At 53.8% G+C, this 19046-nt stretch overlaps 8 non-coding genes across 8 annotated transcripts; 5 read left to right on the top strand and 3 right to left on the bottom strand.

Annotated features, from left to right (window-relative positions):
- The first annotated feature begins 1003 nt into the window (after positions 1 to 1003).
- Positions 1004 to 1117, top strand: LOC138226006 (U5 spliceosomal RNA). The gene has a single exon (XR_011184335.1). It is a non-coding gene; the product is annotated as a U5 spliceosomal RNA (small nuclear RNA).
- A 393-nt stretch (positions 1118 to 1510) lies between these two features.
- Positions 1511 to 1624, top strand: LOC138226002 (U5 spliceosomal RNA). Its single transcript, XR_011184331.1, has one exon. It is a non-coding gene; the product is annotated as a U5 spliceosomal RNA (small nuclear RNA).
- Positions 1625 to 2220: 596 nt separating this feature from the next.
- On the top strand, positions 2221 to 2302 carry trnas-gcu (transfer RNA serine (anticodon GCU)). Its single transcript has one exon. It is a non-coding gene; the product is annotated as a tRNA-Ser (tRNA).
- Positions 2303 to 3497: 1195 nt separating this feature from the next.
- Positions 3498 to 3579, top strand: trnas-cga (transfer RNA serine (anticodon CGA)). The gene has a single exon. It is a non-coding gene; the product is annotated as a tRNA-Ser (tRNA).
- Positions 3580 to 5458: 1879 nt separating this feature from the next.
- Positions 5459 to 5532, bottom strand: trnat-agu (transfer RNA threonine (anticodon AGU)). The gene has a single exon. It is a non-coding gene; the product is annotated as a tRNA-Thr (tRNA).
- Positions 5533 to 6304: 772 nt separating this feature from the next.
- On the bottom strand, positions 6305 to 6423 carry LOC138226019 (5S ribosomal RNA). Its single transcript, XR_011184346.1, has one exon. It is a non-coding gene; the product is annotated as a 5S ribosomal RNA (ribosomal RNA).
- A 1806-nt stretch (positions 6424 to 8229) lies between these two features.
- Positions 8230 to 8393, top strand: LOC138226037 (U1 spliceosomal RNA). The gene has a single exon (XR_011184362.1). It is a non-coding gene; the product is annotated as a U1 spliceosomal RNA (small nuclear RNA).
- Positions 8394 to 9028: 635 nt separating this feature from the next.
- Positions 9029 to 9147, bottom strand: LOC138226015 (5S ribosomal RNA). Its single transcript, XR_011184342.1, has one exon. It is a non-coding gene; the product is annotated as a 5S ribosomal RNA (ribosomal RNA).
- Between the last annotated feature and the right edge of the window lie 9899 nt (positions 9148 to 19046).

Below are 19046 nucleotides of genomic sequence, written 5' to 3'. Positions count from 1 at the left end.
TGCCCAGGGCAACAATCAGAATGAGGATTTATTTCCAGACGGGCTACAGGTAGTGTTGTGAAATACTTCAACACACTGGATCGCAGATTTAGACCCCCTGCACTCTTACTCCTTAAAAACCAAAGAAATGAAGATATGTAGCAATCACATTGTAACAGGGGTGACAGTGACTTAATGCTTATACTAGTGGACTTCTGGTACCTTTAAGGTACGGTGTTCCCTGAAGGGCTCTCAAACCCCGCATTTCAGATGCCTAGCTGATGTGTTACACCTCAGAATCACTTTTAAACCTTACCTCTGGTATCTTTAATCCCTATTGCTCAACGCGAAAACCTTACCTGTGGTGTCTTTAATCCCTATTGCTCAATGCATGGTGAAAGTATTGCATAAATGTGTCGGAAAATGAGCAATGGGCACCTGAGAGACTCATTTGCCTGTTTCACAAATGATCATATTTGACTAGAGATTCTGTTTGGGATTCAGTTGTGCATTCTGACAGCAATCCCTTTCAAAAAAGGATACATTCTGGATGAGGTCAAAGGTGCAGGAACACTGTATTTAGGATGTGTTTGCAGTTATTCTGTGTCTCTAGCTTCAACACAGTTATATATATATATATGCTCACTGATTTTATGGTACATGCCCAGGGCAATAATCATTATGAGGATTTATTTCCAGATGTGCTAGGGGTAGTGTTGTGAAATACTTCAACACACTGGATCGCAGGTTTAAACTCCCTGCACTCTTACTCCTTAAAAACCAACAAATGCAGATATGTAGCAATCATATTGTAGCAGAGTGCATCGTTTCCGGCATAGTATGGCAGGGTGTTTTCCGAGTTATTGCACGGATTGGGCACGCCCGCAAGCCAAGAGCCGCAAGCGATGAGCCCGGAGCTGAACGGGCCCCACTGGCTCGTTTGTAAGGCCAGGTGCATTGCCAACCACGACCGGCAGGGCAGAGGCCTTGAAAGCAGCCTGGGCTCCTGCAGCTGTGCAGCCACGCACTCTGGTTTCTCTTCATTTCGTACAAATCTTTCGCCTTTTGCTAAAGATTTCCGTAGAGAGGAGCATGAATGAGTTCCGTGCAATTTTTGTGCTTCCCTGCCTTCGGGTGGTTGCAGCTGGGCTGGTCAAAGAGAGAAAACAAAACCGCTCACAATCGCTCTTGTTATGGCGATTGTGGTTGTCTGCTCTGCGAGTCCTCGGTCTCTGCCCGTCTGATTGCCGCTCTCTTCTTTGGGGGGCGGGAAGTGTCCGGCCGCAGGGGATCTTGGGACCTCGCTTTGCAAAGCGGCTTCCCAGAGTGCGTCGTTTCCGGCACAGTGTGGCCGGGTGTTTTCCGAGTTATCGCACGGATTGGGCACGCCCGCAAGCCGAGAGCCGCAGGCGATGAGCCCGGAGCTGAACGGACCCCACTGGCTCGTTTGTAAGGCCAGGTGCATTGCCAACCACGACCGGCAGGGCAGAGGCCTTGAAGGTGGCCTGGGCTCCTGAAGCTGTGCAGCCACGCACTCTGGTTTCTATTCATTTCATACAAATCTTTTGCTTTTTACTAAAGATTTCCGTGGAGAGGAGCATGAATGAGTTCCATGCAATTTTTCTGCTTCCCTGCTTTCGGGTGGGGCGCAGCTGGGCTGGTCAAAGAGAGAAAACAAAACCGCTCACAATCGCTCTTGTTATGGCGATTGTGGTTGTCTGCTCTGTGAGTCCTTGGTCTCCGCCTGTCTGATTGGCGCTCTTTTCTTTGGGGGGCGGGAAGTGTCTGCCCCCACTGCCCCTTTCAAGTTTGCTAAAGACCACGTGGATGTTCCAGAGCAACTCCTGGAACAATGTTCTGTGGACAGACGTGACAAAAGCTGAACTTGTTGGTAAATGTGCACAGCGTTATGTTTGGAGATAACAAAACACTGCATACCAACTCCAAAACCTCATCCCACCTGGGAAGCATGGCGGAGGCTGTACGGCTTGCAATCATCTAGGATCACCCAGGATCTCCTGTTTATTAGGCATAATAAACAGGGCCACTGAACTCCACACTGGCCACTGAACCACAGCAGTGGCTTGCTGGCTTGACATCTCCCAAGAAAAATGTTGAAATCGCATGTGGAACAGGAAAATGACCCTCGAGTACGAGGGAAAAAAAAGAAAAAGATCATCTGGAGCGTGCCAACCCATGTCCGGAGCGTGCCAACCCATGTCCGGACAGCCCAGTTTCCTCGACGAGGTGGCCGAGTGGTTAAGGCGATGGACTGCTAATCCATTGTGCTCTGCACGCGTGGGTTCGAATCCCATCCTCGTCGCTCCGGTACTAGAGCCGTACATTTTCTAGCGGTGGCTGAACATGGTATAGTAGGCTAACGTTGGCTCTGGGTTGAGACCGCGTTTTCACTTATTTGCAACGCAAACGGAGAAAGCGATTTTTGACAGTCTCTCAGAATCACAGTTTGTCATTCCTCTAGACGTTTATACAGTAGAAGCCTGCTTCGTGGCTTAAATCCAAGCTAAGGAAACGGGTTAGAGGTCTGATGCAGAACTGCAAATTCAATGAACGGGAACACTACAGTACATTGCACTGTATGTGTGAGGAAAGCTGCCCCCTTCTGTCCCTTGTCGACCGAACAGAGGACTGTAAAGGATACCGCCAAGGATGCTGGTTGAAATCCAGCTCCAAAGAAGCCCCTTTGGGTGTTATGTCATCAAAAAGTAAGAACAGCGAATCTCCCTTTGATCAAAAGCGCAACAGAACTGTTTTCCGTGGAGCGGGTTTCAGACCCGTAGACCTGTTTTATTTGTAAGGCAGGGCGCATTCCCAAGCGCGAATCTCCTGTTTTAGAAATGCTTTAATGGGCGTGAAGTGAAAATAAGAAATGGGCTCCAGATGCACATGGAAGCAATCAAGTGTTTCATCCGAGCTGTTTCAAAGACTGCTCAAGAGCTTTCCTTTCACAGAGGCGCAACGATTAATGATGGGGGTGCACCCTTCAATGCGCCTTAGGACTCTAGGGAGTGATTGAGACGATTCGTAGCGTGTGCTCATTTCCCTCTATTCCCCGTGTTGCAGTGGTAGGATGACGTAAATTACTGCTTCGACACGTAACGGCATTATAATCAAGTGCAGGAGCTGAGGGCTTTTGTTTTGTTTCGTTTTCCATGGCGTTTGTAAGCACGCAAATCAAAGGCAATTCCTGCGTCTAACAGGAATGTAAATGCTTTTGAAAGTGCAGTGTGGTGCAGCTTGTAAAATCCTTATCCACATTTGTGGTTTGTTGCTGTTTGTTCTGTCTGCCAAAGCTGCATTTTGACCTCCGGACGGGGAGACTTTATCATTTGAACGTGAAGCCAGCCTTAAACCCTCTGAGGCGTGTCTATCTGCCGGCACGTATTTTGTCAAAGGTATTTATTTTTTTTAACGGAGAGCGACTTTGAAAAGGTTTCCGCAGCCACGTCGCACTCCGTGTTAGATTAAAGGAGGAATGCAGCGATGGCGAACTCGCTGTAGTCGTGGCCGAGTGGTTAAGGCGATGGACTCGAAATCCATTGGGGACTCCCCGCGCAGGTTCGAATCCTGCCGACTACGGCGTCTGCCGCACGTCTCCTTGTGCCTGCGCGGCAAAGGCGAAGTGCTGTTTCTCCTTTCCTGGTACGATAAAAACGCTAAATCGCTTGGCCCCGCTGCCATGGAAATGAGTTCTTCAGATAACCACACATCTTGCGTTCGCACCTCTGGTGTTCTACTTATGCCTTTGAAAACCTAATGAATAAAACTGAAAGAACCGACACAATATGTAGGTGCTCGTAAAGCACGCATTAAAGAACTGTTAACAGCAAGGGTTTCAGTGGGTTAACTGAGGAGAAGGCGTGATCGCTAATTGTTGACTTTTTATTTGGTGTTAGAAACACTCTTACTGTGCATGACGTGCAACAAATGTAGCCACAGAAATTGCATCACGCTTTCATGTATGCTATTGCAGACACCAACGTTGCCTAGATAGAAAACCGAAATAGCCGTGGGTTCGCTTGCTGGTCTGAAGGATCTCTCTTCGAATCTCTATCATTTGTCAATTGAAGTAAAAGGTGCTGCAATCTGATACGTTCAGAATCAAACCCGCAGCTGTTGTTCGACTTTATTTCTTGACTAATTACAACCTTTTACTGTCAAGTTTATTGGTACAACTTGAGCTCTCAGCACCGTACTGAGCCCAGGTGTTTTTCTAAAGCTGTCAGGTGCAGTTCATTTACATGAAGGAAATCTCTTACTGGGTACGATTACAATGCAGTAAGTAGCACAGGCTACTTAGGGAGTAGGCTGATGTGTTTAAAAACAACCAGCGCCAGGCAGGAGTCAAACCTCCAAACTCCTAATCCATAGTCAGACACATTATCCATTGCACCACTGGCCCTGGTGTGACACTGCAGGACTGTAACCCAGTGAGCTTAGCACTGCAACTAGTAAAATATTACCCCCGGTCCATTCTTTTCCAAAAGTGAGAAACACCTGTTTTCTACATTTTGTCTGTTTTAAAACCATATCTCTTTAAACCAAACCAAGAGTTTGTCTTTTGCACTGATATTCTGATTCATTTCGATTTCAAAGAAAAAAAAAACATTACCTTCCAAAGCATCATAAAATTGTCCCTTCCTCCAGACTCTACTTCTCTCTTGTAGTAGTACAGCAGACCTTTCCAGGTGAGCAGATCACAGAGTCCGAAATGAGCTTCCTCCATCAAGCAAAGTACCTGAACATGACTCTGTCATCATAAAAGCGCCCCTGTAATAAAGAAATTCAATCCGAAATCAAGAGGGCAGTTGCCTACTGAAATACAAGAAGTCATAAATTTTAACCTAGCAACACATTAAAGGCTGCATCTATACAAGTACGATTCTAGAAATGCTCACCAGATTACGTTTTAAGAAAGAACTGCGCCTCAGGTTCCGCCGAGATCTTAACTCGGATGGCAGGATTCAGAGTCTGGAGTGTGGAATGATGGCGCACGGAGGGTCCACATACTGTCGATCCCTCAGTGATCTTCCGCGTGTTCAAACCGCCAGCGTGTGACTCCCCTATCCCCCTGACCTCATTGCTCTGCTCTCGCCTCTGTGCAGCTGAGCCCGACTCATGGTAAAGTGGAAAAAAATATGCCCTCAACGTGAGATTTACTCTGGAGTGAGGATAGTTGTTACCTTCTTATCGTTGAAACGGATGTATGTGATGTGGCGACTAGGTTCTTCTCCATTAGCAGGCTTAAGGTTAAAGAAAAAAACATTGCTGACTTCTTTTTTTTTTGCCAGCCGCGAGCGCTGATTAGCGAGGTTTGTATTTCATGTTTTGCAAGTTGCATCCATTTTAAGAAAAACAAGTCGTTCAAGACAGGAAATGAATACTTGCATTTAATTAAGTCTAGACGTATGCGGTTGTCCATAATGACCAGTTCTGTTCGAGAACACAGAACAAAAAAAGGCACCGCTGGGATTCGGACCCAGGACTTTCTGTTTACTAGACAGGCGCTTTAACCAACTAAGCCACGGCGCCCCGGGAGTGCTGTCCTTTTGCAGCCACTTGGACACACCACTCAGACACATCTGCATTCGGTGTGTGCTCCGCCTGCTCGCTGAGCAAGTTGCCACCTTTACATACAATAGCAACATCGACACCAAGAGAAAGGATGACAAATGGCTTTTATCTGGAACTTTTCATGTCCAAGGAGCTCAATGTGCTTTCTGTGTACAACAGGGCCACTGAACTCCACACTGGCCACTGAACCACAGCAGTGGCTTGCTGGCTTGACATCTCCCAAGGAAAATGTTGAAATCGCATATGGAACAGGAAAATGACCCTCGAGTATGAGGGAAAAAAAAGAAAAAGATCAACTGGAGTGCGCCAACCCATGTCAGGACAGCCCAGTTTCCTAGACGAGGTGGCCGAGTGGTTACTGTATGCTGAGTCTAAAGACAGTTTCACCCATTTTCTGATTGCTCGGTTCTGTACCAGTGCAGACATGTCAAACAGTGAATGGCTGTACCTCTATTGTATCCGTGCTCAATGAATGAAATCGGTAACAAATGAATATATGTCTAGTTATACGAAAAACGAGTGGTTTATCGACTCATCTTCATTTGCAGATTTAGAGGCAGCTTCGATATTCGTTTTACAGACGGGTTTTTTTTTTTGAATATGGGTCACACACATGCCACAGCAACAAAACATCTCTAGAGATGAGGCTATAGATCACCTTTCCATCCTGCAGGTTTTCCTCCCAAAGCCTACGGCACCAACGGCGACCCCTGCTGGCCGGGAGAGGAAAAGCTTACAGCACCTGGTATTCCCAGGCAGTCTCCCATCCAAGTACTAACCAGGCCCGACGCTACTTAGCTTCCAAGATCAGACGAGATCGGGCGTGTTCAGGGTGGTGTGGCCGTAAGCGAAAGCCCAGCCCCTGACTCGCTACTTGAAGCTGTGTGTGGCGGGGGTTCCGTGCCCCCCGAGCGGGACTGAAGGATCGTTCGTGTGCAACTCTTTGGAAAGGAGCTGCTTTCCAAATCGCATTGCGTGCCTGGATGTTGGCGAATGCGCTCCCTTGTGTTGGCTCGTCCCGCACTGGAGGAGGACAAACAATCTGCACGGAGGAGCACCAGGCAAGTCTTCACCAGACAAAAACCTCCAGTGCACAGCACTCTGGAAACATTTCGGGGCTTTCGCGTGTTTATTTCAGCACGTAAAGCGCACCGGTCCAACACGTCGGCCGGGCGCGCGGCGCCTCCGCCCTCTTGTGGCCTTGCGGCGTCAGAGCAAGAGGCTCCTTCTCGCTGCCCTTCCGCTGTGTTGCAGGGCCCCGAGAGGGAACCCGGAGCGCGCACTTTGTGGGGGGCGGGGGACCGCGTTCGCGCTCTGCCCCCGGTCTCTTGCGCGAGTACTAAATCTCACGGACAGGGGGGCCTCGTCATTGATTGTTACAGGTGAGACGGGGATTAGGAGGAGACCCCGACTGATGGGTAAAGGGGAGCACTAACACCAGAGGGACACCCCCGGCATCTCTTTTTGAGAGACGCCCTGGGGTTTCCTAATGGCCAAGGAGGGTCGGGACCTCGGTTTGACGCCTCCCCCGAAGGACGGCGCCTGTTTGTGCAGCAGAGTGTCGCCATCAGGAGGCTGGGGCGTAAGAGAGCCACACAGCCCGCAGGGTGAGCGCTCCCTACTGGTCCCAGTCACACCTCTTGCAGGAGCAGCAGCAACCGGAGCTTTTCCGGGGTGGAATCTCCCATCCGGGTGCCGGCCAGGCTCACACCTGCTGGGCTGCCCCGGGGGTGAGCCCAGTCGAGAGTCGCAGGGCCAGATCTAGTCACCGGGGAGAAACGATACAAGTGAAGGATTGCTCGGCTCTCGGCACTTGAAAAGACCGACAAATGTCTCGTTCCCGCCGGAGCTGAATGTACCCGCATGTGTGGTGTCGTCTTCTTCCCCCGCCCCGCTGTGTTTGCTGTATTGTCTCTGAAGCCGGCCCCCCCGAGACGAGACGGGCTGTTCCTGTGCCCCAATTAACACTTTACAGGTGCCATTCCCCGGCATTGTGGCCATTGTCGGTGCTCACACGCAATAAGATAAGGCGGAGGAGAGCGGGGCATGCCCAGCGGCAGACATTCAAGGAGGGGGCAGTGCGAGGTGAGGTGAGGTGCGACACGCCGGAGCCCCGACGCAGCTAATGCGGAGCACTTGTTGGACTGGCATCGAAAGGACGTGTGCGCACGGAGCGAGCCTTCCCTGCGGCGGAGCGCGGGAACTTTCTCCCCCCCTCCCGCTGCAGGAGTTGTGTGCACTGCAGCGGTGCCGAGAGAAAAGCACAGAAGGCAGCAGGCTCTGGAGAGCAGGTTAGAGACGGAGCCTTGTGGGCAGGCGAGCAGGCCCGTTTTTTGGAAATTGCTGAAAAGGTTTGTTCGGTGTGTGGCAGGCGCACGTCGCGAGCTTGCGTGGCGATCTGCCGGTCTGGAGTTATGCAAATGAGGCCGAATTGCATCCCGGGACATGCTGCGAATGCGCAACGGCGACTGCAGATGTGTAGGAAACGGCGCGCTCGTTTTCTCGTTTTGCCCACACTTTTGAGTGTTAGTGTGGCGTGTGAGTGTGTGAAAGAGTGGGCCCAGCAGGAGGCGGTGGCGTGCGGGGCGAGGAGGTGGCCTAGGCTGCGCGACTTGTGCTGTGGGTGCGGGCCACTTGCAGGGGCCTGTTTAACTCATACTTACCTGGCAGAGGAGATACCTTGATCAAGAAGGAGGTTCACCCAGGGTGAGGCTCGGCTATTGCACTCCGGCTGTGCTGACCTCTGCGAATTCCCCAAATGTGGGAATCTCGACTGCATCATTTCTGATAGTGGGGGACTGCGTTCGCGCTCTCCCCTGATGTGCTTGGTCCAAAATCAGATATGGGAGGGTTAGGACACCACGAGCTGCGTGGCTGCGGAAGGATCCCGGTTCGACAGGAGTGGACGCCGCTGCTGGTTCTCGCTGGCTTTTAGTTAGGGGTCCGGAGAAGCATCTCAAGCTAGTTCCACTACTCCTTCCGGACGTTCATTCCCTTTTCAAAGTCAGTCGTTTTGCTGTAGTCTGCGTTCTTTAGGCTGATTATCGAGGTTAGCCTTTATTTGGTCATGGGGGGCCTCGGTACTGTATGCTGAGTCTAAAGACAGTTTCACCCGTTTTCTGATTGCTCGGTTCTGTACCAGTGCAGACATGTCAAACAGTGAATGGCTGTACCTCTATTGTATCCGTGCTCAATGAATGAAATCGGTAACAAATGAATATATGTCTACTTATACGAAAAACGAGTGGTTTATCGACTCATATTCATTTGCAGATTTAGAGGCAGCTTCGATATTCGTTTTACAGACGGGTTTTTTTTTTGAACATGGGTCACACACATGCCACAGCAACAAAACATCTCTAGAGATGAGGCTATAGATCACCTTTCCATCCTGCAGGTTTTCCTCCCAAAGCCTACGGCACCAACGGCGACCCCTGCTGGCCGGGAGAGGAAAAGCTTACAGCACCTGGTATTCCCAGGCAGTCCCCCATCCAAGTACTAACCAGGCCCAACGCTGCTTAGCTTCCGAGATCAGACGAGATGGGGTGTGTTCAGGGTGGTGTGGCCGTAAGCGAAAGCCCCGGCGCCTGACTCGCTACTTGAAGCTGTGTGTGGCGGGGGTTCCGTGCCCCCCGAGCGGGACTGAAGGATCGTTCGTGTGCAACTCTTTGGAAAGGAGCTGCTTTCCAAATCGCATTGCGTGCCTGGATGTTGGCGAATGCGCTCCCTTGTGTTGGCTCGTCCCGCACTGGAGGAGGACAAACAATCTGCACGGAGGAGCACCAGGCAAGTCTTCACCAGACAAAAACCTCCAGTGCACAGCACTCTGGAAACATTTCGGGGATTTCGCGTTTTTATTTCAGCACGTAAAGCGCACCGGTCCAACACGTCGGCCGGGCGCGCGGCGCCTCCGCCCTCTTGTGGCCTTGCGGCGTCAGAGCAAGAGGCTCCTTCTCGCTGCCCTTCCGCTGTGTTGCAGGGCCCCGAGAGGGAACCCGGAGCGCGCACTTTGTGGGGGGCGGGGGACCGCGTTCGCGCTCTGCCCCCGGTCTCTTGCGCGAGTACTAAATCTCACGGACAGGGGGGCCTCGTCATTGATTGTTACAGGTGAGACGGGGATTAGGAGGAGACCCCGACTGATGGGTAAAGGGGAGCACTAACACCAGAGGGACACCCCCGGCGTCTCTTTTTGAGAGACGCCCTGGGGTTTCCTAATGGCCAAGGAGGGTCGGGACCTCGGTTTGACGCCTCCCCCGAAGGACGGCGCCTGTTTGTGCAGCAGAGTGTCGCCATCAGGAGGCTGGGGCGTAAGAGAGCCACACAGCCCGCAGGGTGAGCGCTCCCTACTGGTCCCAGTCACACCTCTTGCAGGAGCAGCAGCAACCGGAGCTTTTCCGGGGTGGAATCTCCCATCCGGGTGCTGGCCAGGCTCACACCTGCTGGGCTGCCCCGGGGGTGAGCCCAGTCGAGAGTCGCAGGGCCAGATCTAGTCACCGGGGAGAAACGATACAAGTGAAGGATTGCTCGGCTCTCGGCACTTGAAAAGACCGACAAATGTCTCGTTCCCGCCGGAGCTGAATGTACCCGCATGTGTGGTGTCGTCTTCTTCCCCCGCCCCGCTGTGTTTGCTGTATTGTCTCTGAAGCCGGCCCCCCCGAGACGAGACGGGCTGTTCCTGTGCCCCAATTAACACTTTACAGGTGCCATTCCCTGGCATTGTGGCCATTGTCGGTGCTCACACGCGATAAGATAAGGCGGAGGAGAGTGGGGCATGCCCAGCGGCAGACATTCAAGGAGGGGGCAGTGCGAGGTGAGGTGAGGTGCGACACGCCGGAGCCCCGACGCAGCTAATGCGGAGCACTTGTTGGACTGGCATCGAAAGGACGTGTGCGCACGGAGCGAGCCTTCCCTGCGGCGGAGCGCGGGAACTTTCTCCCCCCCTCCCGCTGCAGGAGTTGTGTGCACTGCAGCGGTGCCGAGAGAAAAGCACAGAAGGCAGCAGGCTCTGGAGAGCAGGTTAGAGACGGAGCCTTGTGGGCAGGCGAGCAGGCCCGTTTTTTGGAAATTGCTGAAAAGGTTTGTTCGGTGTGTGGCAGGCGCACGTCACGAGCTTGCGTGGCGATCTGCCAGTCTGGAGTTATGCAAATGAGGCCGAATTGCATCCACATGCTGCGAATGCGCAACGGCGACTGCAGATGTGTAGGAAACGGCGCGCTCGTTTTCTCGTTTTGCCCACACTTTTGAGTGTTAGTGTGGCGTGTGAGTGTGTGAAAGAGTGGGCCCAGCAGGAGGCGGTGGCGTGCGGGGCGAGGAGGTGGCCTAGGCTGCGCGATTTGTGCTGTGGGTGCGGGCCGCTTGCAGGGGCCTGTTTAACTCATACTTACCTGGCAGGGGAGATACCTTGATCAGCCTGTAGGTGGAGTATTTGGATTCTCGGCCTTTTGGCTAAGATCAAGTTCAAGTGGCATGCCCGCAGTTCTTGTCTTGCCAGAGGTCTAGAAGGCGATCGAAGATTCTGAAGAGTGCTTGAGCTGGTATCGCTCTAGGTTGAGCCTAGGGGGTTAAGGCCAAGCAGCAGCTGAGCCGGGTGGAATCCGGCATCAACGTTCTCTCTCTCTGCTCTCTCCTCTCCTCTCCCCTCCCCCTTTCTCTTGCTCCGCCTCCTTGGCCTCTTGGCTGGAAGTGGGTACACGTGGCCTGCCCGCGGTGCTTGCTTTCTTCCTCGAGACTCGGAAGCGCTATCCGCTCCCTCTCTCTCTCGCTCTCCCTCTCTCTCTGCCTCCTTGGCCTCTTGGCTGGGAGTAGGTACACGTGGCCTGCCCGCGGTGCTTGCTTTCCACCTCGAGACTCGGAAGCGCTATCCGCTCCCTCTCTCTCTCGCTCTCCCTCTCTCTCTCTGCCTCCTTGGCCTCTTGGCTGGGAGTAGGTACACGTGGCCTGCCCGCGGTGCTTGCTTTCCACCTCGAGACTCGGAAGCGCTATCCGCTCCCTCTCTCTCTCGCTCTCTCTCTCTCTGCCTCCTTGGCCTCTTGGCTGGGAGCAGGTACACGTGGCCTGCCCGCGGTGCTTGCTTTCCACCTCGAGACCCGGAAGCACTTTCCGCTCTCCTCTCTCTCTCTCCTCCTGAGCCTGCACCTCGCTGGGCTTTGCCCACAAGGACAAAGGCCAGGGCTCCCTCGCTGCTCCTTTTGCTCTCTCTCTTTCCCTCCTTTTTTTTCCCTTTTGTTCCCTTTTTTCTCCCTCAGAGATGGCGGACAAGAGAACTTTGATCCGGTTCCACTGGACAAAGAAGACGGAGCCGATGCCGACTGCTAAGGCCTTTTTCGTGACCTTCCTGCGAGGGATCTTGCAGTTGGTTGCCGGCGATCTCTACTGCCTTCAGGACAACAAGGCAGAGAGATACATGGAGGCCTACATGGCCACGGACGCGGCGTATGAAAAGGCAACGAGACTGGTCAGGGAGAAAGGTAAGCACCCTGGTTTCTCTGATTTCAGGCCGGAGCCTATGAGGAAGACGAACCAGAGGACCATTACGGTTTGCACGTACAATCCCTACGTGCCTGCGGAGCGGGTAACAGCGTACCTAGGGAGGTATGTAACCGTAGTGGGGAAACCGACAGAGGTCAGGGACGAAGGCGTCTGGTACGGCAAACGCCAGTACCGAGTCCTCCTGAAGGAGGACCCAGAGGGCGCTGACGGTTTCCAGCACCCCCCGGCTCGCTTCAACATCGGAGCCGACAGGGGGTACCTCTACTACCCCAGGATGCCGGATTTCTGCAGCAAATGCAGACGGTCCGGCCACAAGACAAATACATGTGACATCGTCAGATGTCACAACTGCAATGAGGACGGGCACCTGGCAAAAACCTGCCGGGCAGCCAAAAAGTGTGACGGATGCGGCGCCGAGGGACACCTCCTTCGCCAATGCAAGGTAAGCAAACCTTCGTTTGCGCAGGTGGTGGAAGCCGGCAGGCAGAAACCGGTCTCCAGACAAAGGGAGAGGGCTGAGAACAAAGAACCCGCACCTCCCCCGCTGAGACCCGAAACTGCCGAGGCCACACCCCCAGCCGCATCGGTGCCACAAGATGGCCGCCAGGAAGAGGGACAAGATGGCCGACCGGAGGAAGGGACCTGGATAACTCCCAGCAAAAAGGGAAAGCGCAAGCGGGAGAAGAGACCCAGGACGGACCCACCTTCGGAAGGACAGAAGAAGAGAGTGGTAAGGGAAAACCGTTTCCTCGTCCTAGAGGAAACGGAACTTTCTTCCCTCCAGGCCCAGGAACAACCGGAGGAGGCGCTCCAGGAAATGGAAACCCTCCCCCCCGAGGCCCAGGAAACGGAACCCCCCTCCCCCGAGTCCCACGGACAAAAGGAGGAGGCAGCCCTGGAAGAGGCAACCCCCTCCCCCGAGGCCCAGGGACAAAAGGAGGAGGCAGCCCAGGAAGAGGTAACCCCCTCCCCCGAGGCCCAGGGACAAAAGGAAGAGGCAGCCCAGGAACTGGAGCCCCCTTCCCCCGAGGCCCAGGAGAAACTGGAGGCCCCCGAAACCCCCCGAGAGAGGGAAGAAAGGAGCCTCCCCGAAGCGGTGGCTGAGAGTATCCTCGAGGACGACGAGGATTATTTTGAAGCCGCCCTGGAGCCCGGACTGATGGTAGGGCTGGACCTGTCCAGCATGTTTTCCTTTCAGTCCCCAGCGAAACCTGGAGGGAGCCCAGTATATTCCCCCCAGGACCCGAACGAGAGGAGTTACATCTAGGCTAAACAGTGCCCAGATGTAGACTCCCAAGTTCCTACTGTAAGTACAGAGAGGAGGTTTACTTTTCACTAGTTTAACCATGACTGTGAAACTAACCTTCTTGACAACTAACGTGAGAGGGCTGAGAGACCCAGTGAAAAGACGGGGAGTCTTTCAGGATCTGGCCTCAAAGTCTTTCTCAGTTTGTTTCTTACAGGAGGTCCACCTGAAGGATGAAAGCGACAAGCTGACATTCACCAGGGAATGGACGAAGGGAGAATCATGCTGGAGCGTAGGAGGGGTCCACTCTTCCGGAGTGGGAATCCTCCTCGGGAACCCAGAGATGACGCTGGTTTCCTCCTTCTCGGTGGTGCAGGGCCGGATCCTGGTCGCAGACATCGACTGGAGGGGGCAGAAGTTGAGAGCGATTAACGTCTATGCTCCGACGGAACCCTCTATCCGGAAGGAAGTGTTTGCTGACCTGGCCAGCTGCTGCACCACTAACAGACAGGTGGTGCTCGGCGGGGACTTCAACGTCGACCGGGAGAAGGGGAGCGACGCTAGCTCGGCAGAGCTGGAGTCGCTACTCAAGCAGTTCTCCCTAGTAGACGGCTTCAGACGGTGCCGCCCGAACGACGCCGGACCGACCTGGAAGAACTCCCGGGGAGTGTGCAGCCGCCTGGACTACATCTTCGTGCACACGACCTGCTCCCTGGAGTCGGCGACGGTGTCCCCGGCGTGGTATTCCGACCACGAGCGCTTGACGGTGGTGGCTAACACCAGCCTGCCGGCATTCGGTCGCGGGTACTGGAAGCTGAACCGGGAGATACTGGAGGAAGACGACTTCAGGGCACTGTTCCGGAAAGACTACGCGAGCTGGGGAGACCTGAGAGACGGCTACAGCTCCGTGGTGGAATGGTGGGAGTCGGTGAAGGACAGGACCCGAACCCTGGCGCAGACGTACTGCAGACGGAAGGCGGCCAGGGAGAGGAAGGAAGCTGCACGACTCCAGAGGCAACTCGAGGAGGAGTACAGCTCGGCTAACGGGGGAGGAGCCTTCAATTCAGCCCGGGCACGGGACCTGAAGGAGAGGCTCCGCAGACTGCACACGGAGAAAGCCAAGGCTTTCCTCGTCAAAGCACAGAGGGAGCATTATGAAAATAATGAAACCTGTTCCTCCTATTTCTTCAACCAGGTCCGGGGAGCCCAGAAAAAGAGGGTGATCCACAGCCTGAGACGGGGAGATGGAGAGGAAGTGCTGGACGAGAGCGACAAAGTAGAGGCGGCCACCGCTTTCTACACGGAGCTCTTTTCAGAAAAGCAGACGGAGGTGGAGGCAGGCGATGCTTTTCTGGAGGGGCTGACGGCACGAGTACCGGAGGAGGTGAGGGAGGACTTGGAGGGTCCGATCACGGCCGAGGAGCTGAAGGCGGCGCTCTTGTCCATGGAGAATGGCAAGGTGCCGGGGCCGGACGGACTCCCCAAGGAATTCTACACCTGCTTCTGGGACACCCTGGCGGCAGATCTGGTGGAAGTGGCGCAGGAGATCTTCCGCCGGGGGAAACTCGGAGACACCATGAGGGAGGGCGTCATCTCCCTGCTCTTCAAGGGAGGAGACGCCGCCGACCTCAAAAACTGGAGGCCGATCACGATGCTCTGCGTGGACGTAAAGATCCTGTCCAAGCTCCTGACCGGCAGACTGAGAACCGCCCTCCCCCACATCATCCACAGCGACCAGACGTGTGGGGTGGAGGGGCGATCCGTCAGCTGGAACCTCCAGCTGACCAGAGACGCCATCGCCTGGGCCGAGGACCGGAACGTGCCCATGATGGTGGTCAGCCTGGACCAGGAGAAAGCCTTCGACAGAGTGAACCACAGCTATCTGTTCAGGGTGCTGGAACGCTTCGGTTTCGGAGAAAGTTTCAGCCGCTGGATTCAGATTCTGTACTCTGACGTGGGCAGCAGAGTGAACGTGAACGGAAACCTGGGGGATTTCATTCCCCAGGAATCCGGAGTACGACAGGGCTGCCCCCTTTCACCCCTTCTCTATGTTCTCTTCACAGAGCCCCTAGCAGAGGCGGTGAGACGGGACCCCGTCATCGACGGCCTGGAGATACCGGGAGGCGCGGGGGAAACCCTGAAGATCTCCCAGTACGCCGACGACACGACGCTGTTCCTGAGGTCGGACAGGGGGTTGAGGAGGGCCCTGCAGGTCATGGAGCAATACTCCAGAGCCTCGGGGTCGAAGCTCAACCGCCGAAAGAGCAAACTGAAGTTCTTCGGGCCCTGGAAGCACAGGACGACGGCGCCGGAGGGTCTCGAGCTCTGCACGGAGCCCCTCAGAATACTGGGGGTTTCCTTCCAGAGCCAGGACAACGAGACCAACAACTGGACTGAGAGGATCGCCAAGGTGAACGCGAAGCTGGGTCTGTGGAAAACGCGGTCGCTGTCCTACACAGGGAAAGTGATGGTGTTGAAAGCAGACGTCCTGCCGGCTTTGGTTTACCTGGCGGTGGTGTACCCGCTGCCGGCCAGACTCAGACGAGCGCTGCAAGGGATGATCTTCGGCTTCGTCTGGGGCGGCAGGTACGAGTCCATCACCAGAAACCGGATGTGTCAGCCGGTCGAGGAAGGGGGTCGAGATGTCCCACATTTCCCCCTGAAACTCGACTGCATCTTCTTCTGCAACCTCTGTCGGGCGCTGCGGGAGCCCATCGGCCACAAGTACCAGTACTTTGTCAGGCTGTGGCTCTCCATCCCGATGAGGCACTTGGTCCAGTGGTCAAACACTGGGCCCAAGGCAGAGAGGCGACCGGAGTTCTACACCCACGCTGTCAAGTGGAGCAGGAGGTACGAGGCCACGAGACAGCCAGAGCTCTGCACCAACCACAGAGCTCTGTACAAAGAGGTGAGGGGGCACCTGGTCGCCAACGAAAGGCTGCGAGTTCCCAGACAAGTCTGGGAAAGAACGCAGCCGAAAGAACTGGACAACGAACTGAAGGACCTCAACTGGATGGCCGTTCACAAGAGACTGGCTACCAGAGAGGTCCTCTACAGACACTCGATTTCCAGGAATCCGCATTGCCCCCGGGACACGTGTTTCGTCGAGGAGACTCAGGAGCACGTTTTCTGGAGCTGCCCCTTCGCCAAGGCGGTGTGGGGCAGAATGGACAACATAATGCAACTCCTGGAAACGAATGCGGTGCTCAGCTACCAGTACATCCTGCTGGGGCTGGCACCTACCGGACTGGACAGGGGGACGCAGTTCCTGATGTGGCTGCTGCTGTCCCTCACAAAGAAAGGCCTGTGGGACGCGAGGAACAATCTCATCCGGCACAACAACAAGTGGGGAGCGAGGGAGCTGGAAGAGAGGATCCTGGCGGACCTCAGGAGGAGGATGAAGCGCGACGTTGCTAAATGGGGTTTCCCCACGGCAAAGGAGCGCTGGAAAGGCCTATGGACCCTGTACAGGGATTAATGGGTTACAGCAAGCGGTAGGGTTTGGAGGGACACTCATAATAGCGCAAATCCGCCCACCCTTGCAAGGATTGAAAACGGACAATCACCGCCGTTCCGCCGTTGTTTTAACTTGTGGAGTGTTATTGTATGAGATGTTTTCCTTTTGAGATGGGTTTTTTTTCGGAATAAAGTATATTTTATAAGAAAAAAAAAAAATTTGGATTGTTTTTCTTTTGTTGGAAGCAGTGTTCGATTTGCGGTTTTTGAAATGGCAACCTTTGGATCCCGTAAGAATGCTGTACGTTTTGAGCTCTTGGATGACCTCTTCATGGATCGTATGCAGTTCAGCAGAAAAGTGTTACAGAAGGAACTTGGCTTTGAACCTCGGCACTTGGATTTCATCTTCGCTCTCCCAGGTCAGAAAGCATTTGAGGTTGTATTTGCTACCTATCCTCTGTTTGAACAATGCGTGGATGTGTTTGAGGCAAAAAGAGGGAAAGTTCCTGCACTTGAGAAGATCAACTTGCAGCCTCTGACACAGAGAGAGAGGAAAACGGTGCATGTTGTTATGTTCTCGGAACTGGCAAAGACGGAGGACATTCACACCTGGCTTAACCAGTACTGCACCGTCCACCATGGAACTGAGGTTAGAGATGTTGATGGTATAAAAACAGGAGCAAGGAAATTCGAGGTTCGCTTGCTACCGGACAGCGTAAATGGAGGCTTAAGGCACCTGCCCTCTACAATCCGGCTGGGCGCCTGCAATGGCTATGTGTTTTATGTGGGACAACCAAAGGTGTGTCGGCGCTGTGGTGCTGTGGGACACCTGGCATCGTCCTGCACTGTGAAATGCTGCAAGACCTGTGGCAAACAGGGACATTTAGCCTCTGACTGTTCAATGCTGCCAAAGTGCAATTTATGTGGCTCGGAAGGACACGTTTTTAAGAACTGCCCTCACGCCTACGCCAATAAACTCAAAATGAGAAAGGATGAGGCAGTGCTTGTTTCAGCCAAACCGGCCCGAAAATCCAAAGCAAACAACAAGTCAAACAAAGAACCCTTGTTGGACAAAGACTCTCAGCCTCCAGCCAGGATCAGTCCTGCTGTGGCTCCGGGGCTGGTGGAAGAGAAATCCACTACGCCCCCACAACCGCAGACTGCACCAGACAAGCACGAGGGTTTGAAAACCCCCGAGAACAGCGAGGACCCCTCCCCCACTCCTGCTCCTCAGAACGAGGGCCAGTGTGGGGCCCCCCGGTGGAGCGGGTCCAGCGAGGATACCCAGGATTCAGCGGAGCTGCTTTTCTCAGACTCTGCAAGTGCTACAGATGCCCTCCTCTCCTCCATCCAGTCCATCACGGAGGATCTGCAGCAGCTGGTGGGTGAGGGGGAAGAGGAGACTGGTGCATCGGCTGCACCCCTTTCCCCTCAGTGCTCCCAGGAGCTGGACTTGAGGAAAAGAAAAAATGACTCTGTTTTCTCCCCGAGCGAGGAGGAAGGAGAGCATGGCGATGGGGACAGCTGGAACCTCTCCACCCCTCCCTCTACCCCCTTCCTTGAAATGGACTCTGTGAACGCTTTTACTGCTGCCACCCTGATGAAGGCTCATTCAGAGGATGGCTGGCAGGAAATTGGTAAGAAGAAAAAGAAAAAGAAAAAGGTAACAGGTGAGACCGAAGAGAAATGTGTTTTGTAAAGACTGGTTCCACTTTCTTATGTAATATGGCTCTTAACATAATTTCTCTTAACACAAGAGGTATCAATGACAGAGTTAAATGCCAGTCTGTCTTTGATTACCTCCAGCAGAGAGAGGGAGATGTGTTGATGTTGCAGGAGTGTGCTTTAGCCTATCAAGAGAGGTATAAAAGTTTTGAAGATAGGTGGGATAAAGGGCCTTCTGTTTGGTCAGGGGACAATAACAACAGAGCCTCTGGCGTGGCCATTCTTTTCAAAGGATGGGCATTCAAATTGAAAAGTATTCAGAGGGTCATAGATGGCAGGTTGCTGTGTGTGGATGTGGAATGGGGGACCGTTAACCTGCGGCTAATCAATGTGTATTGCCCTACTGACGTAGGAGGAAGGGTGGAGCTACTCAAGGCACTCTCCCCCCTATTGTTATGCAGCACAGACGTGATAGTGGGAGAGGATTTTAATTGTATCTTAGAGCACACAGACAGGCAGTCTAGCTCGCCGATAAAATTGGATTCCAGCTCACTGGCCCTGCAAAACTTAGTTCAAGACTTTAAACTCTCAGACACATATAGATGTATATATCCCA

The sequence above is a fragment of the Lepisosteus oculatus genome, unplaced genomic scaffold (genome assembly GCF_040954835.1).
Source record: "Lepisosteus oculatus isolate fLepOcu1 unplaced genomic scaffold, fLepOcu1.hap2 HAP2_SCAFFOLD_111, whole genome shotgun sequence".
NCBI lineage: Eukaryota > Metazoa > Chordata > Actinopteri > Semionotiformes > Lepisosteidae > Lepisosteus > Lepisosteus oculatus.
This window is presented reverse-complemented; position numbering and strand designations above follow the sequence as displayed.